We start from the raw sequence: 9202 nt of genomic DNA, 5'->3' as shown, positions 1-9202 counted from the left end.
TATGTCATCTGTTAATTTTTGTTCCTTTCATAAAAATTATTTTGATTATTAGTAGCTTGAAAGATACCTTTTAAGAAATGTTGGTGAAGATGAATACTTAGTGTTAGAATCGTAAGGTGAATACAATGCAGTTTCTAACAAGGTGAAAAACCCTTTGTGTAGCATACAACTGCTTTTTGAATTGTGTTCTTCTGTGAGTTACAAAATGGGCTCTTGAAGTTCTCTATTAAGCACAGAAATCAGAAATTTTTACTGCGTCAAATGTGGCAGTTATGTGGGCAAAGATAATTGGGCAGCAGGACCCAATAGAAGGGATTCAAAGATTCCACTGACATGTTTTTTTCAGAAGTTTTCTTCCCAGACAGGGGAAGGTTGTGTAGTTACACCCTCTCAGGCTGAGGTTCTAAGGACCATTTCTTAGTTTCATAGTATTAAACATGTCTAGGAAACTGGAATACAGAAATATGTGGATATGAAATAAATGGTAACTTAAGAATCAGAGTAATACCTTTTCTGAAGAAACAGAATAATTAAATTTCAGTCACAAATAGGCTTGATAATTATGGTACCACTCAAAGAAAACTTTAGCATTCATTAGGATTTCAATAATTTCTCAAAGAGATGAATCTAATAGTAGCTTCTCTTTACATCTAAAGGTGATTTTACCAAATTGTGCTCTTGGTAATTGGATGCTGTACGTAGGAAGGGAAGAGAGTGTGATCTTTTAATGACAGCTAAACTGTCTTTTTGGCATCCTTCTGGTTTAATTTAACATTTATTAGCTATTCATTATTCACTGTCACAATACATTACTCTGCATTCGTAATATTCATTCTCCAGGAGACACACATTTTAATCACCAAAGTGCTTTAAAATCAAGCACAGTAGCAAAAGCTTGGTGAAATTTGGGTACAAGCTGACAAGTTAATATTTGCTTAAGTATGGAAAAAAAAATTAAAAGTTGTTTGTGACTGAAGAATAAAAGGGCATGAAAAAATGAGGCAAAACAATTTGAAGCATCTACTACCCTACTCAGATGGCTAAATTCTGAACTAGAGAAGATACAGTGGTAAAGAGAGGTGCATAGAAATTGTGACACATCTAATGTTTGCCATTATATTTTTTTTGTCTGTAAGAGAATGATCACTAGCTTGTAAATACCAATTACAAGGCAGAATGAATACATTCACAAGGCATTGATATTTTATTTTCCATTAGGTTCATGACCAATAGACTATTTCATATGGAAAATCTATCACAAAAAGCCGTACAGCAGAAATATACAATCTATGTGTGACTAAAGGTGTGTAAAGGCATAATTGAAATTCCTAATAAATAAGTCCTGTCTGATTTGTAACAGTAAGAATATAGCAACTTTGTAATTTAATGTATATTGGCACAGGTAATCGCATGTCATTGCAAAATCATATTTTCTTTCAACCCTTTAACTACAGTATCTGTATTTTCATCAAGCTTCACTCTTTAACTTTTCTCATTTCCTTTTCATTTGATTTTTGTATAATAGTTTCTTTTATATTTGAAACAGTGTATTGGCCATCAACAGCAACAGAAGAAATCAGTGCTTTATCTAGTCTTTTCTGTATGTGATTTTTTGGAACTGTTTCCTGAATTTCTGCTGCCAAAAAAACCCCCAGATGAGCTGTTTGTAGAAGTTATGTGACCCAATGAGATACTTCTGTCTGGCCATAATAAACAAGCAAACAAACAAAGTTTATCTAAGTCAGAGCCTCATTTCATGCATCTCTGTTCTATATGGAGAAGAGGGAAATGGTGTATTTGAGAAGTTGATGCTCAGATGACGTGAGAGTCTTGCCCAAAGATGGGGATGCCATATGAGTTACAACATAGTTTTTTTCACCTGATTATTTTTAATATTTTATCAAGAAGTAAAATGCATCCATGCACAATCTCAATATGCACGCTAAAACTATTTCCTGTGTTAGCAAAGTTTTTCTGCAGTGGATAGCCTGACCCTTCGTTACATTTATCCACAGTCATTTTGCTTCAAAAAGCCCCAGTAGAGAACTTCAAATCTAGTTCAGAGAATGCAAGTTCCAGTGACAGGATTAGCACAATAATTTGTGAGAGGTTTCCAAGAATAAGTAAAGGGCTTCTGGTGGGAATTCCATGATTGGGTCTCTACACTCAGTGCCATAGTGTCCACTGCCAAGACTCCAAGAGAGACAATTTTATGAAATATTTCTATCCTGGTTAGAAGAATCAGTCTGACTTCCTGGTGGAAGGTGAGAACAACTTCCAGTTTTTAAAGAGAAGTTAACCAATTCCAAATCTTGATGAAGACAGAAACCTTGTCAAAAATGCAGGTATCACTGCTTTGTATACAAGGTTCGTGTAGACCACATTTTTGAGTTTGGTAATATAAATCTGTACATTAATTTCTAACATAGTTCCTATTGTGCTTTTACACTTGAGTGCTGCACTCTTGTGATGTACATGCTGTGAACTAGCAAATGCTGGCAAGTGACACACTGCTTGTCTTTTCATAAGATTTTTCTTTTTTTTTTTTTTGTCTCTCTGACTACTGCTGTTTTATACAGTTTTTGGAATGACTGACTACTTCCCAGGGAAGTGTTCAATCAGAATTGGTGATAAGTGAATTTAAAAAATCAGGCACTATTTTTGGTGCTCAATGTTTTGGATATGCTCTGTACTGTTTAATGGGCACTCTTGATTAGAATCTCTATTGCAAATGTGTCTCTTCATTGAGATATTCCTCGGTAAAATAATCTAACAAATCTTCTGCAGCTTGTGGAAGTTTGATAATTTCTACCATGGTAACACTTTTATTTTCTGGTTAGCAAGTGCATTATTTTCATAATCCTTTAAGATTTATTGCAAAATCTTCTGATAGTTATTTTAAATTCTGTAGCATATAAAGATGTGGCAAGATTTGAAGAAAATTAATAGAAATTTGAGAGGAATATTATGTGAAAATTGTGAAATCAGTGTCATCACTGACTTATTGGACTGTATGTGCACATATATAAAACTATCCATTTCCATTTGGTTTATATACTTGAGCAATTTCTCAGTAACACTGAAAGTACAACATCTTTGACCCTAGCCTGTTTTGTGATAATCTCAGTATTTAAAGTTGGACATTCTCTCGATCACAGTGTTTTTGGCTTGTGAAGAACTGAATGGACGACTTGACCTCTGACTTGATAGCTGGAGCAATAAAAGCATTCAGACTGACAGTTTGTGGTCTCAAAGGGGAAAAGGATGGAAACTCAGGTACTCAAAGTGTATTCCTGTACTTCATTCTGGCACAGCTAAAAGTCTTTGCAGCATTCATTGTGGTTCTACTATCTCTCTAAACATGCCATGAAGGGTGGTGGACTCTTTGATTTTTGGTTGGTGAGATATATTTTTAAAAATAATTAAAAAAAAAAATATTTGCTCAAGTAGCAGCACTCTGTAAAGTGCTTCTGAAGAATTTTTTCTTAAATATTTATCTGTCCTTTTCAAGTATGACCAAAGTGGTGTTATCACAATCAGTGGGACTTGAAGGTTTTTGAAATAATACTGACCTATTTTTTAAAAATAAATTTCAAAAGAAACTTCTTTTCACCTTTATGAAAATTTCTGTGACTAGCTATAAACTCACTTAAACTTTTGCTTCCAAACTTTCTCTCTGTAATGAATTCATTAACTTTTAGAAATGCAAAATACTTTGCCCCAAACCCACAAAAAACTACCAGCCTAAGATATTTCATATCCCAAATGATCTACTGCAGTACTAATATTCAGTACTACGACAATTTTTTGACAGAGGAAGCATTTCTGCAAAGGGGAATAAAGTATTGCTGAATCTTTTCGTGTTGGTATACATATATCATTGCTTGGTTTTGGTGATGGGACACTATAGGAATGTTGATTAATACATTTCTGTGGAACTACCTGCAGTGAAATGAATGCTTTTCTGCTATGAATATGGACATCACATTTCTACTGGGTTGGATCCCTTTTCTGTGAGCATGAGACAGCTGATGCAGAGATAAAAAAGGATGTGGTCTAGCTCATGTCTGCTGGGTGCACGGCCCTTGAACAATATTGCCTGTTACTAGGACTATGTATTTTTTTTAGATCTCATCTTTAAATATATTTTATGCTGACAACGCCAACTCCTAAGATCTGGAAAACTGTCTGTGAAAGTCACCACTCTGTCTCCTGGGAATTACTGGTGCAATGGTTCAGCCCTCAGGCTGGGCTCTGGGCTCTGTTCCCTATGAGCATCACAGTTGTTTGTTGCTGAACTGCATTCAGGCTGATGAGAATTGTGTGGGTTGTGGAGAAATGGGATGCTCAGAGATGTCTGAGAGAGCTTTTCTGCTTTTAGAACTGTTTATTTTGTTGAAAGAAATGCATTTCCATGGAAACAAAGCCATACAAAATAAATACAGTTTTGATGGAAATGTTTTTTACGCAGTTGTAATTAACAATACAGTAATGCAAACAGTACCTGCATGTTCATGTTAGATATGAACATAGGCTTGGAGAAGGTTAAAATTTCCAATGAATTTCAGAATTTGCTTTCTTAGAACTGAGCAAACATATAGGATACTGGTATCAGGAACCTCCTTAAAGCTTGATCTTGTTGCCACTTCCGTGGGAGCAAGACTGGACCCCAGGTAAACTTCTAAGATTACTGTTACCTAGCTTAAATTAATTAACTACCTTCTACCTTCCAGCAGTAGCTACTGTTAGCAATTTCATTTCATTTTCTGAATTGAAATTACAATAATGGTAAATTTAACTTTGTCTCTTTTATATGACACTATTTTTGCATCTAATAGGAATATGCTTCTGGCATTTACTATCCTTCCTTTATTACAAGTCTGTCTGCCTTTCATTACAATTTCATTTTTCTTATGGTGACTATTTTTCATATTTATCACAGTGGTTAAAATTGTATCTGTCACAATCAGCAATCATATAAATTCCTGAAATGTTTATTGATCTGTAAGAAACCAGTACAATAAATTTAAAAAATGTTGTTTCTCAAAGGACAGAAATTAATTCAGGTATCTTGGACATAGGCAAAATACTCTTACTGTGGTAAGGATGTTAATTTATCATTCAGTAAATCTTTTGCTTAACTGGTCAATATAAATTATGTGCAATTACTATGAATGCAGTTGTAGGCAGTGATGCAACAGAAAAAAAAGATCTTTTTAGAGGAACAGTTTTTAGAGTTATTTTAAAACAACAATGTTAAACTACAATATTCTTACTACTAATGGGTTCCAAAAATAAAAATAGTATAAATTCATAAACTATCTTATTTACTAAAAATGAAACCCATTTCTTTGTTCAGACTGTTTCTTGTTTCAGATTTTAATTTTTTATCTTCTGTGTTTGAGATTTGTAGGAGAAGAAATGCAGTGTTTTACCCACTCAGTGGGTAAAAAAATCAGTGTTGACAAATATTCATAGTCAACACAAATAGACTTGGTTTTGCTTTGAAACTGAAAAGTAATGAATTTTCCAGAAAATAGATAAGGTCAAATCTTCCATTAAGAGTCATGCAATTATCCTGCTGCCTTGCTTTCTTAGGAAATCCTAATTGTCCAAGGTTTGTAGAGCACACATAACCAGCCTATTAAGGCATATTTCAGTTTCCTATAAACTCTATCCCAATAAACCATTGTTATTTTAACCAGAGAGCTGTGCAGATGTCCAAAACTCGTGTGTTTGTGAGTAAGGAGAGGGCCGAAGCTGTGACTGACCTAGTGTGGCTTTGTCTTCATTGACTCAGTGTCTCTCATTTCACCAAGTCTTCCTTGTCTCAATGGCTGAGATTCCTGACAAAACTGAGACCTGAGTTTCCTTGCCAGTGGCTGCTTGGCAAGGGATGCTCACTACTCCAGTTGTCACTCCCATATCCCTAAATGGCTGGGAAGCTCATTGCTCTATAATTGTGTTGAAGCACAGGTAAGGTTGAGGAGAAGGTACACAGTTCAGAGCTTGGAGTGCTATTTCAGAGACCTAGAGTAAATCACTGAGTACAAGCATATACAGTAGGGCAACAGTCTTGGCAATACCTTTTACATCTCTTTGTTCCCCTGGCTGATGACAAAATTGCTTGTGACAATTCACCAATGCTCACAAAACAACAGAGAAACAAGTTTCCATCCTGAAGTTTTTAAGGAGAGGAGCGAGCAGCTCACTTCACCTGTGCAGAAACAGCTGAGGGGAAGGCAGGGCAGTGGCAAAATTAACTATTCCAAAGGAACCCACTGAGAAGAGAGACAATTTCTGCTTATACTGCAGGTAGCCAAAGTGCCTGCAGCAGCAGCATACAAGTGAGGTGTCACCCACTGCTCTTTGCTGCTTGATGAAGATGTGGTCTCCCAGTTCATCAAATTCTGCTTGATATTTTCATTCAAAGGGTTAACATTAAGCAATTCTTGGATATGGGGTCACCTATGGTACAGGGCTGCACCATTGCTCTGTACTTTCTGGTTTTGGTTTAGCAGAGGTGTGCATTACTTTGCTGTTGGAGTTCTACAAAGAATTTCATTCACTATTTAAATAGACATTGTACAGAGTATAAAGCACCGATTATTTTAACACATGAAATGAAGTTTCCATGTTGTCACCATTCCTTATTTTTGCAAAAATGTCATCAGAAAGAAGGTGTCTTGGGGGGAAGAGTGGAGCCTGTGAAAGCTGTTTGGGACTCCCTTATCTCATTGTTCAATGTCAACAGCTTCTATTTTTTCTCAGCCTTTTCAGACAGTGACTGAGGAAAATTGGTCCAGGACATTCTCCTGGGCCCTGAGTGCAAGTGACATAACCAGCACCATGCTGATAACTCATTTTCCCTAAAACAGGAGGATCTCATCCAAACTGCTTACTGGGAACAGTTTGGGGTTACTAATGTCTCTTGTCTGGGAAAACACTAGTTCAGGAAAGTGCTTGTGAAAGCTGTGTCAAGAAGGGTCTTTAACAGCAAAATGAGAGTAGCATTTGCAGGGCAATAACTGGGGCCGTGTCCTGGCCAGTTGGCTCACCAGAAGCACAAAAACATCACAAAATATTCTGAGCTGGAAGGGACCCACGTGGATCATCAAGTCCAACTCTTCAACAAATGGCCCATATGGGAATCAAACCCACAACCCTGGCATTATTAGCACTGTGTTCTGACCAGCTGAGCTAGAGCAGATCTTAATGAGGCCAAAATGGGTGGAGAGGAATTAGGAGGATGAAGGAGCAGAATAAAAAAAACCCTATGAGATACTAATTACTAAATCAGGAAAATGAAGAAGCAGAGTAAAGATACACATTAATATTTGGAGATAGGGAATAGGTAAAATATTTTGTATTCTGCCTTGGAAGTAAACTACTTAAGACCTTTAGCTTGAACCACTAACCCTCTTGGAGTCTTAAAAATCACAGCATTTCTAAAAATAATGTAAACTAGAATGTAAATTTTAAAGTACTTAGAAAACCAGTTGCCAAACAATCAGGTAGTACCAACTGCCCTACTGCATTCCTGCAATCTGTCTTTGTAACATAAAAAGCCTCTGTCATTTCTTCCTAGGGCCTTTTCTGCATACATCAATGGGTCTGTACCACACCTTTTACTTTTGCTCCTAAATAGGGTGTAACTCCAACAAAAAATCCATCTTGTTACGTTTTTGAACTGTCCTGGTTCTTAGACATGTATTCAAATCATAACCATCGTCCTTTTGTTTCCTCTTTTTCTACAATCTCTACTAAACCAGGCCTTGGTTAGGGTGGATAGCTGACAGGATTTACTCATACAGACATGAAAAGAAAATGTCTCTGGCAAGAAATAGCAACAGGGAGCGTAGGTGGCTGAAGGAAGGAAAAAACTCTGACAAAAATAATTACAAAAAGAAAATTATCCATCTGTCATTGTTGTGATATTATTGCCCTGCAAACATACCGAAAATTTCAATCTTTGATCCTGTCATATAAATACAATTGTTTTAGGTACTGACCCCTATGTAAGAATTTTTTCTTGAAGCAAGCTATTTTTATCTAAGAGATTAATCATTCTGATGTGTCATTTTTTTGTTTGAATCTAGGTGGCCAAATACTAGAGTTTTATGATGCCTGTAGAAGAAGTGGAAATGAACTATTTCTTTACAGAAGTGAGGCAATAGAATCTGAAATATTTATGTTACATTATTTAATAAAGAAGTTGCTACCTTTTTTCCCCCCAAAAGTTTAAATCAGATATGGATGCTTATAGCAGCCAGAAAAACCTGTAATTTAATGAAAAGATACACCATCAGAGTAACTAAGTGGAGATGCCCAGATCCATAGTGGTAGCCTGTGAAAAACCTCCATGTTTGACATGTGCATCTCAAGTCAAGTTTTTATTTCAAAGCCCATAGCCTCATGAGACTTGAGGTAATCAGGGCTGCAGTTTGGTTTGTCAGAGACTGAGATTTTTATTTTAGTGTGCTCATAGTAATAGCTCAGGAGCAACTCCTGGTGTTGTTTTGTTTTCAGCAGATAATCTTCATTTATCTGTGATCATTGAGACACTTTATTTACTTTCCTTTTCTTTGACTCCCAGAGGCTCTTCACAGTGGAGCGATGCGTTATGTTTCTTAGAACCATGCCATAGAATCTTAGAATGGTTTGGGTTGGAAGGTCCATAAAGATCATCTAGTTTCAATCCTCCTGTTCCAGTGTCTCACTTCTTTTGCAGGAAATAAGTTTTTCCTATACCCAACCTAAATCTTTCAGTTTAAAGCCATTCCCCCTTGTCCTGTCATGTCCTTGTAAAAAGTCTCTCTCCAGCTGTCCTGTCGTTCCCCTGTAGGTACTGAAGGGCTGCTCTGAGGTCTCCCTGGAAGGCTCTTGTCTGAAGGTCTCATAAATCATCTCTTGCTCTATAGGAATAAAATAGGTGTTAGTGAGGTTTTATTTATTTTGAAAAGTGCAGTGAAAGGTTCATTTTTTCACCATTTTGGGAAAGGTAGCATAATAAATTCTGAGATGCAAAAACCAAATTTATAAGAATATATCCTTTTGGTGCATGTTAAGTGCTATTTATATCAAAGCAAGATACTTTCCACTGGGTTTGAAAGTAAGACATCTGAAACAAACTGTCAAGTACATGTATATACAATTTAATGAATTTGCTTTGATTCTTTGAACAGAGCAAAAGTTAGCTAAC

The sequence above is a fragment of the Catharus ustulatus genome, chromosome 4 (genome assembly GCF_009819885.2).
Source record: "Catharus ustulatus isolate bCatUst1 chromosome 4, bCatUst1.pri.v2, whole genome shotgun sequence".
Taxonomy (NCBI): Eukaryota; Metazoa; Chordata; class Aves; order Passeriformes; family Turdidae; genus Catharus; species Catharus ustulatus.
The sequence above is the reverse complement of the archived record's forward strand: the minus strand, read 5'-3'. Positions refer to the sequence as shown.